Source organism: Camelus dromedarius, chromosome 13, assembly GCF_036321535.1.
Source record: "Camelus dromedarius isolate mCamDro1 chromosome 13, mCamDro1.pat, whole genome shotgun sequence".
In the NCBI taxonomy this organism is placed as follows: domain Eukaryota; kingdom Metazoa; phylum Chordata; class Mammalia; order Artiodactyla; family Camelidae; genus Camelus; species Camelus dromedarius.
The window spans coordinates 63563974-63586535 of NC_087448.1; the positions used below are offsets into that span (position 1 = coordinate 63563974).

General features: G+C 34.1%; 1 protein-coding gene and 1 pseudogene across 6 annotated transcripts in view; one reads left to right on the top strand and one right to left on the bottom strand.

The window, feature by feature from the left end:
- PDS5B (PDS5 cohesin associated factor B) overlaps nucleotides 1–22562 on the bottom strand; it is a 177732-nt gene that overhangs the window by 139724 nt on the left and 15446 nt on the right. The window lies entirely within an intron of this gene.
- On the top strand, nucleotides 14163–14934 carry LOC105101121 (small ribosomal subunit protein eS6-like; annotated as a pseudogene).

A 22562-nucleotide genomic window follows, 5' to 3' on the forward strand; every position in this document is an offset into this window, starting at 1 on the left:
GAGAGGACTGAATGAAGACAAGAAGATAAAAGTTCCTTAGCTTTGGGCCACCATAATTAACAAACAAGCAAACAGAATCTTCCAATTATATACTCTTACCTCTACAGCAACACCTTTCCTAATTCCTGCCAGTAACCTCAGCTCAAATAACACAGCAAACAATAGGATTCTGAAAGTCCACCAGAAACCAAAATAGAATTAAGAGATAAAGACTTTGCACTTGAGCTTTCTTGACTTGGCATAGACTGTAAGACACATCAAGTTGGGATTTTGTGACCCAGATGCTCTCTCAGCCATCTGTTTTGCTCACAGGAGACACAAGCCCTACCAGTGTGCTCCCAACCCACATACCCTAAAAATAATTCTACTTTTAAAGCCTGCCTCAGTTATTTACCAAACTTGGGATAAGTCACAAAGAGAAAAAACTAGAGCTACCCATTCCCTTAGAAGGACCCATCTAGAGAAAATAATCCTAATTGGTACAATGGCTAAAGAAGCCCACACCTGCTACCAATAATGACTAATTGAGAATTTCACTTACAAATATAACTGAATAAGGATAAATCAACAAAGACAACAGGAGAGTCAGAATCCAAAATAGGTACACAAACTGAGAATGAGAGAAAAGGCCAAATAAAATAAAGTTAATACAAAAAGACACAACAGAAAGTTTTTTAATTAGTACTGGCAATGAAATGTGGAGAAACTTGTATACATAGTAACTAAAGTAAGCTGCTATGAAAAGCAGCAATAGTAAAACAGAGAATTCTAGTGACCTGAGGGCATGATAAATTCCAACTGGAAGGGATGAGGGGAGAGAGAACTATACCAACAAAAGCAGTGAAGAGCTCAACAAATACACTTAAAAAAACTGAACACTCATATCCAGTAGTATACAGTCTATCTATTATGAAGGGCCTAAATGCGTCAACAGAAAACTGTAATACTGTTGAACTCATATAAGGAAAAATCTATAAGAGCATTTCCATAATCCACCTTCACTTCTATACTCCCCATCTCTCCATTCTCGTAAAAATAGAATGACTTGAAACTTGGGCAGTAAGCAGTATGCACGTGGAGATTCAAGAGGGCAAATGTCCATATCAGCACTGTGCCAGCTACAAGAAGGAAGTTGAACCTGAGAGTCATCCTTTAAGCATGGACCTTAGAAAGTTCCCAGGATATAATAAATCCTATATCTTAGCAGGTGCAGAAGCAAATCCTCTGTGGACTTTAAAAAAAAAAAAAAAACTTCTCAGTGTAGGCGCCCAAATTTTCCACATATTAAGCTCAACAAAACATGAATTCTATTCAAGGATCACCAAACACATAAGAAAATGAACACCACATGCGAGATTCATGCACCACCGAATTCAAATATTAAAATTTGATTGCCAAAAGGTAAAATATGGATGAAATGCTAAAAGAAAACTGTTAAATGAAATTACAAAATAAGCTAGCAGGAAGAGGCTGCTGAAAATAACCAGAAAGACTGGGGGGGACAGGGATTGTAATAAAAGTAACAGTTGATCTCAAAATTTCAATGGACCATTTAAAGAGATTAAAATTGGATAGAAAAAGTCATAAAAGTTAGCAATTTGAATCAACTACCTAAAATGCAGGGTCAAGAGACAAACAGATGAGAGATTTTAAAGGGATTTAAGAGATACTGGTTGACAAAGAGAAATGTAAACTATAACTGTAGCTACTACAACTTGGTAATGAAATCACAGCATAAAAAGATACTTTGTGACACTGAAAATATAAAGGAAGAAGAGTAAAAGGATAAAACTTTTATAGGTGAGTGACAATAAATTGTTATCAGCAGAAAAAGGACTATTTATAAGATGTTTTATGTAAACCTCATAGTAACTACACCAAGCAAAAATCTAGAGGAGACACAAAACAAGTAAGGCAGAGACTGAGCAAATCGCCCTGGAAACCCACCTACAAAGGTAAACAGAAAGAAAAGGAAACAACGGAAAGACAAAATAACCAGAAGGCAAAAGATAAAATGGCAGTAGTAAACCCTTACATATCAATAATGACCCTAAATGTAAACTGACCTCACCTACCAAAAGACACAGTAGCTGAATGAATAAGAAAAACAAGACCCAACTATATGCTGCCTATAGGAGACTCACTTCAGCTCTACAGACATACTAGACTCAAAAGTGAAAGGACAGAAGATGATATTCCAAGCAAATGGAAATCAAAAGCAGGCAGGCAGAGCATACTTGTATCAGACAAAACAGACTTCAAGCCAAAAGAGTAACAAGAGACAAAGGTCATTATGCAACGATAAAGGGATCAATATGTACAGACATAACAAAACTAAGTGTAAATGCCCCTAACACTCAAGCACTGAAAATATTAAGCAAATACTAACAAATCTTAAAGGAGAAATAGACAACAATACAATAATATGGGACTTCAAACTCCCCCTATCAGCAATGGATAAATCATCCAAACAGAAAATCAGTAAGGAAACAATGGAATTGAACCACACTTTAGAACATATGGACTTAACAGACATATAAAGAACAATTAATCCAACAGCAGCAGAATACACATTCTTCTCAAGTGCACATGGAACATTCTCCAGAATAGATCTTAGGCCACAAGACAAATCTTGGCAAATTTGAGAAAACTGAAACTATACCAACTATCTTTTGGAACCAGAAAAAGAAGAACACATTAAGTTCAAAGTTAGTAAAAGAAAGGAAACAATAAAGATCAGAGCAGAAATAAGAGAGACCAGGAAAACAATGAAAAGGATCAAAATGACATTAAGAGGTGGTTCTTCAAAAAGATAAAGAAAATAGACAAACCTTTAGCTACTTCAAAAAAAAAAAAAAAAGAAAAGAAAAGAAGACTCAAAATTAAAGACAAAAAGGAGACATTACAACTGATAATACAGAAATACACAGAATCATAAGTGACTACTAAGAACAATTTTTATGCCAACAAATTACATAACCTAGAGGAAACTGATACATTTCTAGAAACAACCTATCAAGACTAAATCAAGAAGAAACAAAATTTGAACAGATCAATAATGAGAAGAGATTGTATCAATAATTTGAAACCTCCCAACATAGAAAACTCCAGGACCGGACAGCTTCAATGGAAAATTCTACCAAATATTTAAAGAATTAACACAAATCCTCCTCAAACTCTTCCAAAATATTAAGAAAGAGGGAACATGTTCTAACTCATTCTACGAAGTCAGCATTACCTTGATACAAAAACCAGATAAGGATACCATAAGAAAAAATATACAGACCAATATTCCTTATGAATATAGATGCAAAAATTCTCAATTAGCAAGCCAAATTCAAGAACACATCAAAAGGTGGGGGAGGATAAAGCTCAGTGGTAGATACTTAGCATGCACAAGGTCCTGAGTTCAATCCCCAGGACCTCTATTAAAATAAAGAAATCTAATTACCTCCACCCTTGGGGTGGGGGCAGGGGGAAGTATACATCAAAAGATCATACACCATGGCCAAGTCGGATTTATCCCTGGGATATAAGGATTGTTCAATATATGCAAGTCAATAAATGTAATGTATCACATCGATAAAATAAAAGATTAAAATCACATGATCATCTCAAAAGACACAGAAAAAGCACTGGCAAAATACAAAAATCCTTTCGTGATGAAAACCCAACATAGTGGGTATGGAAGGAACATACCTCAACATAACAAATGCCATATAAGACAAACCCACAACTAACGTTATGTTCAATGGAAAGAAATTCAAAGTGTTTCCTCTAAGATCCAGAACAAGACAAGGATGCCCATTTTCATCATTCCTACTCAATATATTACTGCAAGTCCTAGCTAAAACAGTTATACAAGATGGACAGGTAAAAAGCATCCAAATTAGTAAAACAGTTGCTATTTGCTAATGACATGATCTCATATATAGAATCCCAAAAAATACGACTAAAAACTATTTAAATTAATCAATAACTTCGGTAAAGTGGGAGGATACAAAATCAACATACAAAAATGAGCTGCAGTCCTTTATACTAATGATGAAGCATTGGAAAAATAAAGATAACTATTCAAGCTACAACAGCATCAAAAAAAATTTTTTTATGAACAAATTTAACCAAGGAAGTGAAAGATCTGCATAATGAAAACTACAAGACTCCGCTAAAATAAATCAAAAACACAAACAAATGGAAAGACTTCTCATGTTCATGAATCGAAAGAATATTGTTAAAGTGGCCATACTACCCAAAGCTATCCACAGATTAAACATAACCTCCATGAAATAAAAATGACATTCTTCATAGGAATAGAAGAAATAATCCTAAAATTTGTATGGGCCCACAAAAGACCCCAAACAGCCAAAGCAATACTAAGAAAAAAAGAATAAAGCCAAAGATACCACACTTCCAGACTTCAAACTACACCATAAAACCATAGTAATAAAAACACAGAAAACAGACACATCAGCCAATGGAACAGAATAGAGTCCAGAATTAAATCCTGGCATATATGGTCAAATAATATTTAACAAGGAAGCCAAAAATACCCAAAGGGAAAATAGTCTCTTCAAGAAACAATGCTGGGAAAACTGGAGAAATATATGCATAACAAAAAAACTGGACCCCAATCACACAACACTCACAACTAACAAAAATTAACTCAAAATGGATCAAAGACAAAACAAGACTTGATACCATTAAACTCCTAGAAGAAAATGCAGGTAAGAAGCTGGCCAATATTGGTCTTAGCAATGATTTTTTTGGACACGACACCAAAAGCACAAACAGCAAAGGTAAAAATCAACAAATGGAACTATATCAAACTCAAAAACTTCTGTAAAGCAAAAGAAATAACAAAGTGAAAAAAATGTACAGAGAGAAATTTCCCAAACCATGTATCAGATAACGGGTTAATATACAAAATATACAAAGAATTTAATAACAAAAATACAAACAATCCAATTAAAAAGTGGGCAGAAAAAATAAAGACATTTTTCCAAAAAGAACATCAAAATGGCCAACAGGCACATGAAAAGATGCTAATCATCAGGGAATGCAAGTCAATACCACAATGAGATATCTATCAGGGGAGAGTATAGCTCAGTAGTAGTGTGCTTAGCATGAACGAGGCCCTGGGTTCAATCCCCGGTACCCCCATTAAAAAATTAATTAATTAAACCTAATTACCTTCCCCTCCACCAAAAAAAAAAAAAGAGAGAGAGCTATATGATCAAGAAGGCAAGAGACAAAAGGTGTTGGCAAAGATGAGGTGTAAAGCGAACCCTTACACATTGTTGCTGGGAATGTAAATTGGTCTAGCCCCTATGGAAAGCAACAATGGAGGTAGGTTCCTCAACAAATTAAAAATAGATCCACCATACAAACCAACAATTACACTTCTGCAATTACACTTCTCAGTATATACCCAAAGGAAATGAAAACAGGATTTTGATGAGTTCATGCACCTCCAGGTTTATCACAACTTTATTTACTATATCCAAAATATGGAAGCAACCCAAATACCCATCAGTGGATAAATGGATAATATAGAAGTAATACATACACACAAAGGAATTATTATTCAACCATAAGAAAGAAGGATAACCTGCCATTGCAACAACACAGATGTAACTTGAGCATATTATGCTAAGTGAGACAAATCTGACAAAGACAAGTACTGTATGTTATCACTTATAAGTAGAATTCAAAAAGTTAAACCCACAAAAAAAAAAATTGGTGCTTACCAGGGGGTGCATGGAGTAGGGAAAAAGGGGACAACATTGATGGTGTTTAGGGGTACAAATTTATAAGTAGCAGATAAGCCATAGAAATTGAATGCACAGAATAATGAACACAGAAATAATATTGTACTGTAGGCAATGTGATTAATATCGCTACATCTACACTCATACAACATATAAATGTATCATAGTAACCTGTTGTACATCTTATACAATGTTACATGTTAAATTTATTCAATCAAAACAAAACTTTAAAAAAAAGAAAACAGACTGTGCTAAAATGAAAATAACTTTTTTAAAAAGAAATAAAAGGAAGCAAAGAAAAAGGAAAGGTAGGACAAATAGAAAATGGAAACTATAAGAAAAAGAAAAGTGGTTGCTTACATTATTATCAATGGGCAAAAAGATTTTAAAAGACAAAGAATTATAGGACATAGAGAGGTCATCAAAAATTATTAAAATATTCTAATCACCAGGAAAGTAATTTAATTTTTTTTTTATTGAAGTATAGTCAGTTTACAATGTTGTTAATTTTTGGTGTACAGCCCAGTGTTTCAGTTATACATATATATATTTCTTTATATATTCTTTTTAATTATAGGTTATTACAAAGTTATTATGGTTCCCTGTGGTATACAGTAGGACCTTGTTTTATCTATTTTAAATATAGTAGTTTGTTATCTGAAAATCCTGAACTCCCAATTTATCCCCCTCACCTCTCCAGGTAACCATAAGTTTGTTTCCTATGTCTGTCTCTTTCTGTTTTGTAAATTTCATTTGTCTATTTGTGTCATTTTTTTCAGATTCCACATAAGTGATATCATACGGTATTTTTCTTTCTCTTTCTGGCTTACTTCACTTAGTATGACAATCTCCAGGTCAAAGAATGTTGCTGCAAATGGCATTTTACCCTTTTGATGGCTGAGTAGTATTCCATCATACTTATCATACATATCAAGTATTCCTTCTAAAATCAGAAACAATAATAATAATATATATACCACAACTTCTTGATCTAGTCATTTGTTGATGGACATTCAGGTTCCTTTCATGTCTTGGCTATTATATATAGTGCTGCTATGAACACCAGGGTACATGTATCTTTTCAAACTAGAGTTTCCTCCAGATATAAGGAAAGTAATTTTAAATTTATATGAACTATTAGATAACATGCAAATATAGCAAAATTTGATAAAACCATAGGGATAATCTGACATACCCATGAACACAGTACAAAGCATTTTAACACTTATTCTACTATTGACAGATTATACACTAGAAAAATTACTAAAGATACAGAAGACTTATATAAGATAATTAACAAGTTTGATTTGTTGGTCATTTATAGAACCCTGTACCCTTATAGATTCTTAAGCACAGTATGTAACACTCAGAATAACTAATGGCAATCTTGTATATAACAAATTCAAAAGAATCCAAATCTCACACACCGCACACTTTTGACTAAAATGTAATCAATGGGTAGAAACCGAAAAGATAAGCAGTTCCACATTAGGAACTATAAAAACACGAAAATAATAAAATAATTATAACTGAGAGACATAAGAAAAAATAGACATAAAACCTGTAGGAATTAGAGAAAGTAGAATAGAAAGGAAAATTGAAAGCCTTATTTGTTTATGCTGAAAAGAAAAAAAGGTTAAAATATGTTAAGCATGAAACCTAAAAAGCCAGGAAAAGAAAATAAGAATAAACCAAAAATGATCCCAAAGAATAGAGAAAGAAAATAGTAAAGAGCAGAAATTAATTAATTAGGAGAATACATCTAAATAATTTTTTTAACTGGTGAATTTCTGATGAGGTGGATCAAGAATAGAAATTTTAAGAATTAATATTAGGAATTTTAAAAAGGGATTAACTACAGAGATTACTATGAGTATTAAAAGGATGACTTTAAGAATACATTAAGCCAAGGACTGACAACCTCTTCCTTAAAGCACTACACAATAAATGTTTCTGGCTTGTGGCTCATACCTTCTGCCCTAACTCTGCATTTATAGCACTAAAGCAATCACAGACAATATGAATGAGTATCACTCATCCAATAAAACTCTATTTACAAAAAGAGGCAGGCAGCCTGCAGGCAACAGTTTGCTGACTCCTGATTTATGCTAATAAACCTGATAACTCAGGTGATATAATTTCCTAGAAAACATGTAAGTAACAAAAACTTATTCTAGAAGAAATAAAAAAAATTTAAATAGGCTAATAATCATTAAAGAAACTGAAAATTAAAATCGTCCCACAAACAAAACATCAGGCTTAATGAGTTGTTTCAAACTTAAAGAATACAATGGTTCCATCTTTTTACAAAAGCTTCCAGAGAACAGAAATGAAAAGAGTATTTCCCATCTCTTTCTGTGAAACTAATATAACTTTGACATGAAAATCAGAAAATATTACGAAAACTCATAAGCAAACATATGTACATGAATTAGCCACGTAACTCCAACTTGTACTTTTAAAAGAGTGATATTACAGCACTGCCCAATAGAATTTTCTGCAATGGAAATGTTCTAATTTGCATTGTTCAATATGACAGCTGCTAGCTTCAATTAACACTTGAAATATGGTTGGTATGTCTTAGAAACTGGATTTTTAATTTTATTTAATTTTCATTAATTTAAATTTAAATCGCCACATGTGGCTAGTGGCTACTATATTGGACAGTACACTTATATTATGACCAAATTCAATTTATCCTAATAACCCAACGTTGGTTTATGACCAGAAAGATATCTATCAATATCACTTACCACATCAACACACTGAAGGAAGAAATAAAACTGTCTCAACACGTGAAAAATCAATACCCCTTTGCTAAAGATACAAGAAAAGGAAATATGGTTACCTGATAAAGGTTACCTACCAAAAACCAACAAAAAACATCATTCTTAATGGTGAAACATATCAAGTATTCCTTTTAAAATCAGAAACAATAATAATTCCACTATCACTACTACACTTAAATATTTACCAGAAGATTCTAACTAGTACTCTAAGAAAAGTAAATGTGTGGTATAAGGATTAGAAAGAAACTATTATTTATATTTGCAGGTGACACAATCTGCTATATAGAAATTCATAAATAGCAAAATATTAGAAAACTAAAAGCTTAGCAAGATGGACAGATTACCATGCAAAAATCTACTGTATTTCCATATACCTGTCAAAGCAACTGAAAATGTAATTTAAAATCAAAAGTATAAGGTGCGTTTTTAGAATCTAAGCAAACATATTTAAGACCTACATGACGAAAACTATAATACCTTATTAAAAAACATAAAGTATAATTGATTACAGGTGTATTATGTTCATATCATAAAGATATTCACTATCATAAAGATGTCAATTCTCCCCCAAAGTATTCTAGATATATAATTCAACAGAGCACCTGAAAGACTTTAGCACCAATTTTAAAATTATCTGGATGTGCAAAAAGTCAGAACACCCATGAAAAATAAAGTAGAGGGAATGTGTCCTACCAGATAGCACAAGTTATTACAGTGAGGATAGACAAATAGATCATGGAACAGAACTGAGTCCAGAAATAGACCCACACACATATGGAAACTTGATTATGAGAGTTAGTTTTACAGATCAACGCAGAAAAGACAGAGTCTTTATTAAAGGAATCTGAATATTCATAAAGGAAAAAAAGAATTTCAAGGCCTATCCCACTGTTGATGGCAAAAAAGATATAATAGCACCCCCAATAAACTAAAATGAAAGACGAAGGTTTAAAACAAGAGATGTGTTTTATTATCCAAGTCTGGAAAGATTTCTTAAATCAAACTAAATGTAATTAGATACATAAATCAAAAAATAAAAGACTGATAAGCTTTACTACATTAAAATTAATACCTCATATGGGAAAAGGTATTTGCAATTCAACTTTTTTTTAAAGCTAGCAACCAGAATATACTAAGAACATCGATAAACAGTGAAGAAAAACAACCCAACAGAAAAAAATGTCACTATCAGGTGTACCACAAGAGGAAAAAATCTAGTAAACATTTGACAAGTCTCTTATTTATCTCATATTTTTACATTGCAAAAATGCCCAAAACAACGTGGATATGTGTTTGCCTCCCCTACAATCATTACACCCCTCTTTGATAACATAGCTGCAATGAATTTAGGGTAGTAGTAACATCTAAGTCCATTAAATAGGCCCTAACTAGCCAAGATAATCAGTATAGTTCCCCCTCCCTAGAGAGTAAATGGATGGTTTAAGGTAAAATAGATTTAAGCTATGAGGATACAGCAATTCTCTAAGTCAGGGGTACTGATTCAGAGGTGGTTCAATCATAGCTCAGGAATCTGTTTTAGATGAGACAAGTAATAAATATGCACATAATTTCACTGTCTCACTAGTGTGCGATGGCTCTCTCGCAAACAAGTTCACTCTGCAAAGACTGTCAACATCAGAGAATTTATTAATGAAAGAATTCTATTGATCGGCAAAAAAAAAAAAAGCACAAGATTATCTAAATTAAACTGCTCACTATTCCTGATTTATATAAATATCTTACAGCAAACCAGGATGAGAAAGAAAATTCTTCAATACAATAAACTAGTTTTCAGAAGTAAAGAACAAATAATTAAACTTAATTACAAAACACTAGACCATTTCTACTGAGACTAGTGAAAAGCCTCACAATATTCATTTGGATTTGTGACGTGTTAAGGAACGAAATTTCCTAGTCCAGCTACATTCAACAACAAAAAAGGGTTTACTGTCAGGAAAATAAACAGTAATCCCAAAGTAGAGAAGGTTTTCGGTATGGTTCCATTACTGCTCCTGGTTCTAATTCGGTCCCATTTCCTTGACTCTTCCCTTAGTCCCATGCCAGTTTCAACCTCAAGATACCAGGCAATGGGAACACAGACTACATTTTTTTGTATTTACATGCGGAGATAGGTATAATAGCAAAATACTGAAAATTGCCTACATGTCCTGCATTGGAAAAGTTAAGCAATTTTTGGTATACACATACAAAACTAAAATTGATGAGGCAATTTATGTGCTGATCCAGATCAAAGTCCAAAATACATATTAAATTGAAGCAGCAAAACAATACACATATATACTACGATCTCCATTTGTGTTTTTAAAATATAAAATTGTTTAAAAGAGAAAAAGTAATTGTCACTTCTAGCTTAGCATCTTGACAAATTTCTAGAACCCAAGATGTAACTATATTTCACAGTGTTAGGGAAGTCTCTGGCTGCAGGCAAAGTACATTATGAAAATACTTCAGTATTTTGAAAAGAAAAGTTTACTTTTAGATTGGCAAATTATTGTATTTATTATATAATAAATGAAAGAATAAAACTAATAGCCGCTAAGCACCTATTTGCGAGGAGCTACATAAGTTACTTTTATGTACTTTGTGTTATTCCAGTAACCCTGAGATACATGATGTTCTCTTAGAGATTAAGAGAAGCAACATGTCCACAGTCCACAAGGTCGTAACACTTGTAATTGATAAAGCCAGACTTAATTCCAAATTTAATTCCAATAGAACACTCTTCAGACATTAAATGGACCTTGAGGGCATTATGATAAGTGAAATAAGTCAGAGAGAAAAAGACAAATACCCTATGATATGACTTATATGTGGAATCTAAACAGAACAGAAAACAACCGAATTCATAGCTACAGGGAACAATTTAGATTGGTGGTTGCCAGAGGTAGAGGAAGAGATGGGCAAAATGGGTGGACATGGTCAAAAAGTACAAATTTTCAGTTATAAAGTAAGTAAGTCATGGGGATGTAACATGGTGACTATATACAATAATATTGCATTGTACATTTGAGATTTGCTAAGAGTGAATTTTAAAAGAAAAAACTCCTAACTGTGTGGTGACAGAGGTTAACTATAATTAGGCTTACTGTGGTGATCATTTCACAATATATACAAATATCAAATCATTATATTGTATACCTGAAACTAATATGTCAATTACATCTCAATTTAAAAATTTTAACTTTAAAATTTTCACTAGTCCTTATCTTCCATTATTTCCCCATACATTTAACTTTCCACAACTTGCCACCCTTAGAAACTCAAGAATCCTTTTCCTCTGTCCTGTCACTTCTCTAAAAATGCATTATTCTTTTGTCAGTCTAATTTGTAAGGCCCCAGCCAGCAAACTTAAGATAGAGAAAAAAGGTTTTTCTCTGCCATACAACAGATTAGCAAGAGAAAAGACAGACTTTTATTCACATATGTATGTATACAAACAAGTTTACAGAAAAATGTGACTCAAGGAGATGTTTAGAATCTGGGACTTACATAGCACCTTAATAAGTGAAGGGCACTTACAGGAAAATAAATGACTTTTTGGAAAGATAAATGGGCCCTTACAAGAACAGATGAGAGACAAGGTAGTTCTGTGACAATGTCTATTTAGGTATGGTGTAGCAACTTTTCATCTCCAGTGATAAGAGTCAATCTTTCCTGGCTGCTCCCCAAAAGGGAATTTATGACAATTGAGTTCTTTGGGGAAACTCCGTTTTTAGGCAGGTTAAGAGATTTCTTCTCAAAATAACTTTTATGCCATGGTCACTTATTCTGGACTCCTTTAAGTGTCAAGACTATAACAACAGAAGAGAGAGACTAGGCTCAACTCTGAATACAAGGATAAACAACAGAAGAGAGAGACTAGGCTCAACTCTGAATACAAGGATAAGTGGGAATTTTTAACAAAAACAAAAAAACTTTTATAGCTCAAAGGACAGTATCAACAAAGTGAATGACAACCAACAGAATGGGAGAAAAATTACATAATCATAACTGATAAGGGGCTTATATCTAGAATATATAAAGAACTATTACAACTCAATTTTAAAATGTGACAAAGGCTCTGAATAGTCTTCCAAAGAAGATATGCAAATGGTTAATACACACATGAAAAGTTGCTCAACATCATTAACCATCAGGAAATGCAAATCAAAATCCCAACGAAATACTTGTTCACACCCACTAGAATGGCTGTAATCAAAAACACAGACAACAATAACAAGTGTGGACAAGGATGTAGAGAAATTAAAACCTTCATACACTGATGGTGGGAATGTTAAATGACACTGCAGCTTTGGAAAACAGTCTGGTATTTTCTCAAACAGTTAAACAGTTACCAAATGATCCTACGTATATATCCAGAGAAATAAAAATGTATGTCTGCACATAAACTTGTACACAAATGCTCATTATAGTATTATTCATAATAGCTAAAGCAGAAACAACTCAAATGCCCATCAACTAACGAATGGATAAAATATTGTCTACCCATACAATGAAATATTTGGCAATAAAAAGAAATGAAGTACTAACATATAATACTACAAGATTGCTGAACTTTGAAAACATTAAGTTAAAGATACCAACTACAAAGGACTAAATAATAAATGATTCCACTAATATGAAATGTATGGAATAGGCATATCTCTGGAGACAGAAAGCAGATCAATGACTGCAGGATGGAGGGGGGAAGGAGAGTGAGATGCTAGGAGGTGTTGGCTAAGAAATGTAGGTTTCTTTTGGGATAATGAAATGTTCTAAAATTATGGTAATAATGCATAACTCTGTAAATATACTAAACCACTGAGCTATACACTTTAAATTAGTGAACTGTATGGTATACAAATTATATCGAAACAAAGATGTTTAAAAATATCAATGTGATAAAAGCTATAATAAAAGCATATACCAGTCCAGGCAAAGAATCAGGAGTCTGACAGTGTATAGTAGGGATAAGGAAACCTTCCCTGAGAAATCACACTTCAGTAAATCTCCAAAAAAGATGCACAAAGTCTGCCAACAGAACAAATCTAGGCAGAGGATTTCAGACGAAATTAAAAGCACATGGAAATGTATAGACATGCAAGAGAATATGACAGTACAGGGTAATTTCACATAGCCAGAACTCAGAAATTCTGTCGCTAAGTAACTAAAGATTCTGCTGGAGAGGGAAGCAGAGGCAGATTCATCAAGAAACCTAAATGATCAAATTTATTTTTTTCTTGTGAGCAATGAGAATTTAAAGTTTTAACCAAGGGAATAAAATGATCAAATGTCTTTTACATAAACTATTTTGACAGTTCCTGGAAGATGGACTAGAAAAAGGTAAGAATAGAACTTAAGAGACTGATTAGGAGGTTACTAATTTTTTAAATTTACTTTTTTAGTGAACAAAAGATTCTTTAAATTTTATAGTGCTTTACAATTGTCAAAGGTTTCACACACGATTTCATAAAATCCCATAATAACCCTTTCTTTTATCCTCTATCCCTATTTTGTCCTTCTCTCCCCTTCCTTCTCCCACTGGTTTGCTCTCTATAAAAAAGCTCTTTTTCGTGGCACCTCAGAGGCAGTCAGCTGCTTCAGAATGAAGTTGAACATCTCTTTCCGAGCCACTGGTTGCCAGAAACTCACTGAAGTAGATGATAAATGCAAACTTCATACCTTTTATGCAAAGCATATGGCTATAGAAGTTGCTGCTAATGTTCTGGGTGAAGAATGGAAGGGTTATATAGTCCAAATCAGTAGTGGGAAATGATAAACAAGGTTTCCCCATGAAGCAGGGTGTCCTGATCCATGGCTGTGTCTGTCTGCTACTGAGTTAAGGTGAAGTTCTGTTATAGATCAAGGAAAACTGGAGAAAGAAAGTGCAAATTTGTTCAGGGTTGCATTGCGAATGCCAATCTAAGTGTTCTCAATTTGGTCATCATAAAAAGGGGACAGAGAGGATATTCCTGGACTCACTGATACGACTGTGCCTCATCGCCCTGGGGTCCAAAATAGCTAGAATTCACAAACTTTTCAATCTCTCTAAAGATGATGTCTGCCAGCATGTCATGAGAAAGCACCTAAACAGAGAAAGTAAGAAACCAAGGACCAAAGCACCCAAGATGCATGCAGTGTTTGTTACTCCACATGTTCTGTAACACAAACATCAACCTATTTGCCCTGAAAGAACAGCATGCTAAGAAAAATAAGGAAAGGCTGCAGAATATGCTAAACTTTTGGCCAAAAGAATGAAGGAGGTCAAAGAAAAACACAAGGAACAAACTACCAAGAGACAGAAGCTGTCCTCTCTGAGAGCTTCCATCTCTGAGTTCAGTCAAAAATATGATGTTCCAAGAGTAACAAATAAATAAGGTCAGATATTAAAAAAAGAGAGAGAGAGAAGGAAAAAGAATCATGAGGATCTGGATTAAACCAAAAGCAATAAACATAAAGAGGAAGAGAAGGTGTGAGAGATTACAGAAATAGTAAATTTAATAACTAATTGGAGAAAGAAGAAAAACCAATTAAGGAATGAAAACCAGGAGTCAGGTCAAACTTCAGATGTTGATTTGGGGGTAACCAACATAGAATGGAAGCCACAGAAATGAATGACCTTATGCAAGCAAAGCTCAGAAAGGAGATGAGGGGGAAAAAAAAACCCAAAACACTGTGGAATAGTTTTTCCTCAAATTGAAATGTCCCTATATAACCAATTCACACCAGTAAAACCCATAATTAATTATTATATTAGGAAACTAACCATAAAGGTTAATAATACTTCATGAAAAAATTAGATAGCTCTAAAAAGGGTGACAATTTCAGTCTCATTTATGTTTTTCTGTAAGAAAGGTTTTAAAGGTTTAGACTAAAGGCAGCATGGTATAATATTAAGAGGAGAAGAAATAACAACATACTGAGTACCCCTCTAGCCTGTGCTCACAGTTCTAAACACTTAATGTGTATTAATTCATTTAATCCTCACCAGCAACCTTTGGAGGTAAGTAATCTCCTTTCCTAGAAAGTGATGCACAAAGAGGTTAAGTAATTTGCCCAAGGCGGAAAGGCTAGTAAGGTCTGGGACAAGGACTCTTAACACAGTTCCAGAGCCCACATATGTTACCACTGTACTGGCTCTCAAAGCAAAAAAGCAAAAACATGATAATACTTTGGTTCAAATGTTGGGTCTACAACCAATCTTGGCATATTGGTAACTTAAGCAGCTCAGCCTGTCTCCTCAGCTATAAGAAGGAAATAATGACACTATCAAAGGATTATTATGAGTATATAGTAATGAATATAAAACACCCGGCTAATTATTACCAAGTAGTAATAATAAAAATTTACTGAGTACATATTGGCATATATCAAGACACTGTCAAAGACACTTTATATAGATTATTTTATCTATTCTTCAAAACTGTCTCAAAAAGTATCATTACTCTCCTAACCATTTTTACAGGTTAGGAAATAGATTCAAAGAGATGGAGAGATTTGTGCGTGATGGTGTTACATGGTAGGATGAATATAAAATGGCCCCAATTCTCCACCCCTCCTAGTATCCATACCCCCAGCAATGTGACACTGCAGCTCCTCCCAACAAAAGGCAAAGTTGATTTCCCCACATCTTGAGCCTTGTCTGGCCTCATGACTTGCCCTGAACCAACAGAAAGTGGCAGAAGTGACACTGTGCCAGTTTCAAGTGCTGACCTCAAGAGACCTTGCATGTTTCTACTACCTCTCTTAGAATCCTGCCCCCCACCATGTGAACAAGACCAGACTTGCCTAATAAATGATGAGATATGTGCCTCAGTCACCCTCCATCATCCAGCAGATAGTCAGCCAACCGCCAGAAATATGAGAAGCCACCATAGATCAGCCAGCCTCCAGCCAACCTGCCAGGTGACCACAGATACATGAGCAATCCCAGATGAAATCAGCTCAACTGTAATGAGCCAAATCTAGCCCAGATGATCAGAGTCATCCACCTGATCTACAGATTCATAATAACACACACTCATTTTAAGCCACTGAAATTCTGGGGGAGTGGGGGTTGTTACCGAGTAATAGCTAACTGGAATTCATGGTAAGCAGAAGAGCTGGGATTTAAGGCCAGGCAGTCTGGCTCCAAGCTCACCATCCTAATCACTACATTATTATAATTTCCAGTTTCAGATTAGACATGACATGCAGTGCTACTATAGTATTTTCACTTGTGAAAAAGAAGTCATTTACGCTAACTGTTTTAGTCTTATTAACTTATAAAAGCTCAAAATAGTAAATACAATTGTTTGCTTTAGGTAAATAAAAAATCCAAAAAAGCACGTCAGATCTAGAATCAGAATGCAACAGCTACCGACCACCTGTCCATTATTAAATACTGGGTAATAAACAAGAAAAAACTACACGCACATTTCGGATATATCTACACTTCTTTCAAAGTAAATATTTCTGAACAGGGTATCCTGATTAACTCCCGAGTACTGTGAGACTATATTATTTTGTATTAATTCATTCTCATTCTTAACTGACTTACTTTGCTTCCCAATTCACTGATACATAACACAATACATCATATGATGCATTCATCCATGCCCATACAGTTCCCTTGGTAGATCTTAATTTCCACCAAGGGATACAGTAATAGTTTCATTCAACTGGAAGTTGAGACTGTCACCCAGCCACTTTGGGCTTTTCGTGTCAATGAATCAACAAAGAGGGTTACAGAACTGACTAGGGTGACTGATCTTACAATCAAGGGGAAGCTGGGCTGCTACTATACAAGAGGGGCTAAGAAAAAGTATGTCTGGAATGCAGGAGTTCCTCTAGGAGGCCACTTAGTATTTCCATGTACTGTGATTAAAGGCAGTGGAAATAATCCAGGCAGGCTGGCTAATGACACAGACCCTTAAGGAATGAAGATTTAGGTCACCCTACCAGGCAAGAAACCACAATCAGCTGAGGTACTTGCCAAGAACAGAGGGAATGTGGAATGACAGCCAGAGAAGGCAATTACAGGTAGCAACCACAACCACATGACTAGCTGCAGAAATGAAAACTCTAATGAGTATTTTTTCTTTTTATGATATAAAAAATTGTATATTAGTCAATTTATTTTTATCTCCCTTTCTACAACCATCTGATAGTAGCTAATATAATATCGTATTACCAAATTTAAGTTATGTAAGTAATGTAAGTTTATCCTTACATTAAGGATATAAGTAGAAAATGTGACGTAGGTAGAAAAAAAATTAACACAACTATGGATAAAGGGATTTTGTACCTTTTCTTAAGGAAAGGATTTGTATGTTATCAGCTGAACAAAGGATAGTTGCATTATGTTCACCAAAAGTACAGGTTTGTAATTTGCTTTATTTTTAAGTTAAATATGATTAAAAGAGGTTTGCATTGGTGCTGTGGTGACAAGGGATGGTCTGTGATGGCTTTTTATCTTAGCTGGGTTGCAACTACATTTTCCGAAATACCATTCCCCACATGGTTGTGGGTTAGGTTGGGCCTCAAAAAGTTTTTCCACGAGATTCAGAAGACAGAAGTGAAGCAGCAGCCAAGTTAAGAACATCAACATAAAGTCAGGTGTTACGGCAGTTCTCACACAGTCATGGCTCTTTAGGCTCACTTTCATTGGCATGGGGCAGCGACTGGGCCCAAAGCTCTTCCAGCTCCTGTCAGATCTCCACCTTTGCTCTTCCAGATTATACCGAGGCAAGTGTGTGTGCAGCTCCATGATGAGGTGTCCCACACCTACTGCAGATCACCTGCATCATCAAGGTTGCAGGTGTGAAACCAGTGAGAGTTATGAAGGCTCAAGTTCGGGCTCATACATTCCAATTCATTTCTACAAGTTCTAAATCTTCTTTGTAGGTTCTAGTTTAACCTCACCTTACCCCCATTTCATGTCCATCTTCCCTTCCCAACTGCCAGCCCTACTGACTTCAAGCCTAGCACCAGATTCAGGTACGTATAATTAGTTCCTACAATTGGTAAAAAACAATCACTACAATAATTTTACTTTTCAAGCAAACTCTAATCGATAGTGATGAAAATGTTATTTAGGGTTAAACTATTGTAGAAAAGGCTGAACGTGTTCACCTGCCTCTTCTCTATGGGCTGAACGTGTCCACCTCTTCTCTACCTCTTACAACACTCAACTAAAGAGAAAAAGTCAAATATCACATATTGGGGTTATAATGTACCTCACTTTTCTTCCATGAGCAAAAATACTTAAGGATTTACCTGAAGAATACTAAGTTTTGAAAGCGTTTACTTTCTAAAAGAGCAAGTTCAAATTTTAAAATCTACCTTCTTATCTTTAAAGTTATATGTACATTAAAACAACAAAATAAGCTGTTCGAATTCAAGAGAGCAACTAAAAATCAACACCCCTTAATATATGTATTTTGACTATACGTTAACCTTAGACTTGTACTAGAAGCACAAAACACTCAGTTTATTAAAAAAATGTATTGCCATTACATTTACAATCTCTACAATCAACTCACCGAGTTTCCTCTTGAACATACTTTCTTTTAAATATATTTTGCTTAAAGTCAAAACCATAAACTCAAATATTTGTAAAATGATCCTATCCTCTGAACCTGAGCTGGTTCTAGCTAACCATTTAAACGTAAATAGATGTCCCACAGCCCTATCATAAACACGAATTTTGAGACAGAAGCCGTTGAGACAAACATTTACATTTTAGTACTTCTTACACAAAGTAGAAATACCAAGAGAAGTAAAAGCCTATCTAAGACAGTTGAAAAATGACATTTTCTTCCAATATTATCTGGTCCCATGTGTCCCAATGCTGTCTATCAAAGGCTGCTGCTAATAAAGTGGGAGAGAAATAGCAACAGAAATACGGCTGTCCCTCTTACCAGTCTTTGTAAACATTCTTTAGCTCAAGGCTTTTCACTAAATAACTACCTATTAAAACCAAGTATATATAATTGAAGCACTAGTGAGTTTCTATCTTATGTTAAAAACGTGTAACCCTAAAACAAAATGTGTGTTAAATCAGCAACTGTGCTTAAAGGGCCAGTCTGAAATAAATCAAAATGAGTCTGAAGAGTTCTAACAATAGTGGAGTAGCTTCTGCCAACTCATTAAACTAACCCTTTCATAGATAACAATTGTAAAAAAACAAAAAACAAAACAAAAAAAACTCTGGGTAAAATAATGATTTGAAAGCAGAAAAAAGCACCAAGAGAAGGTAGAAACTGGAAAATCTGACCACTGAAAGAAGGGAAATACAATCGAAGAGATTCAAATTTATACAGCTTTTCCCGAGGGCATTCCTAGTCTGCAAAAAGCACAGGGCTACTGGAACTCAAGCAGAAAGTTGCAGTTTTATTAAATTCATGGCCACAGAGTTGCCGGAGATTCACAGGGGAAATTCAGGAGATGGGTGTGACACAGCAGCATAAGCTTCAAAAACTAATATAACTCTTTCAAATTCTTCACCGACCCCTGAACTAAGTATACTCAGGGAAGAGTCCAAGGAGTCCAGTGGAAAACAACAACTGGAAAGCTGAAAGAACTCAGCCACAATCTCAGCTGCTGCCCACTGCAGAGGAGACATGAGCCTGACCAAGTTACGAGGGCTTAAAAAACATCTCAGGCTTTCTACAAACCGATCTTAAAGTATAAGACCAAGCCACCACAAGTTGAAGATGATTTATTAATATAATTATAATTTATAATATATAATATTATAATATAATTATAATTTATAATTAATTTAATTATATTCATCAGAGGAAGACAAAGAGAATTTAGGGATGATACACAATGTCCACTCTAAAATTAAAACTTTCTACACATGAAAAGCAGCAGGAAAATGTGACCTATTCTCAAGGGTGGAAAAGAAGTAGTAAACAGAAAAAGGCAATGAAATAACTCACATGAGAGAATTAACAAACAAGGACTTTTAAAGCAGCTACTAAAAATCTGTTCGAGGACTTAATGGAAAACATGGTGACAATGTAGAATCTCAGCAGTAAAATGGAAACAGTTAAAAAATGAAATAGAACTAAAGATTACAGTATTTCAAAGTGCAGAGACATCTGCACCCCCAAGCTCATGGCAGCATTATTCACAATGGCCAAGACATGGAAACAACCTCAACATCCATCAAAGGATGAATGAATAAAGATGCAGTATATATATTTAAGAGAATATTATTTGGCCATGAGGAAGGATATCCTGCCATTTGTGACAACATGGATGAAACTTGAGGGTATTATCTAAGTGAAATAAATCAGAGAAAGATAAATAATGCATGATCTCACTTATACGTGGAATCTAAAAAGCCAAACTCATATAAACAGAGCTGCCAGGAGCTAGAGGGTTGAGGTAGGGCGGGAAGAGGTATGGAGATTCTGTTAAAGAGTACAAACTTTCAGTTATAAGATAAATAAGTTCTGGGAATTTAAATCTAATGTACAGCATGATGACTACAGTTAACAATACTGTACTGTGTACTTGAAAGCTGCTAAGAGAGTAAATTTTACATATTCTCACCACACACACAAAATAATGTTAAATATGTGAAATAACAGATGTATTAACTAACCTAATTGTGCTAACCTTTTAACAATATATACATATATCAAATGATCATGTTGTACAGGCTAAATTTACACAATGTTATCTGTCAGTGAAGATGGAAAGTAAGTAAATAAGTAAATGGAGGGGAGAAAATGGGCTTCACAGCATTTTAAAAGCAACATTAAAAAGGATCAATGACTTGAAGACAGATCAGTAGAAATTATTCAATCTGAAGAACAGAGGGAAAAAGATTGGGAAAAAATTAAAAACAACAAAGACTCACAGACTTATAATAGTACAATTTCAAACAAAATAAGAAGAATCTCAGAAGAAGAGCAAATGGGGCAGAAAAAGCATTTTTAAATAATGGTTAAAAATTGGTGAAAAAAATCAATGTGCAAATTCAATAAGTCAACAAACTCTAAGCAGAAAAACAAACAAAAAAAAAAAATGAAAAAGAACACATCAAACAGTTCAAAATTAAAGACGCTACAGAGACCAGAAGACAATTTAACAAAATATTTAAAGCAGTTAAAGACTGTCAACCCAGAACCTATATCCAGCAAACATGTTCTTGAAAAATAAGAGTAAATATATATATATAAGCTTAAGAGTTTATCTCTAGACCTGGACATTATGCAATGTTAAAGGAAATTCTTCAAGCTGAAGGGAAATGACATCAGATAAAACTAAGAACAACACAAAGAAATAAAGAAAACCTGAAATAATAACTATGTAGTTATATACAAAAGACTTATTTCTCTCAAATTCTTTAAAAGGCTACCAACTATTTAAAGCAAAAACAGCATTGTATTACACCAAAAGATCACACACCAATAGCATAAAGGTCAAATATAATTATGGTTTATAAGGTTCTTTCACTTTACATGACGTGGCATAATGTTAATGCTAAATGAACTGTAAAAGTCAATCATGATCACTGTAATCTCTAGAACAGTCACTTATACAAAATAGTACAGCTTAAAAAACCAATCAAGGATTCAAAATAGAATATTTTTTAAAATTTGACTAACATAAAAGGCAATAAAAGAAGAGAGAAGAGACAGATAAAATATAAAACATATAGCTATAACTGAATCACTTTGCTGCACCTCTGAACTATATGTCAATTAAAAAAATTAGCAAAGTGGTAGACTTAAACTCAACCATATAAATAATATTAAATGTAGTTACCAAACCCTCCACTCAAAGGCAGAGATTATTAGATATGTTTAATAATAAGAAAAAGAAATAAAGAAGAAAAAAGCCATTAAATATATGTTGCCTATAAGAGATACATTTTAAAAACAAAGACACAGTCAGGTTAAACATATAACAAAAACTTATACACCATGAATATAAATACTAAACATAGGGAACTGACATATGCACATTAATGTCAGAAAAAAATTAACTTCAATAAAGAAGAATT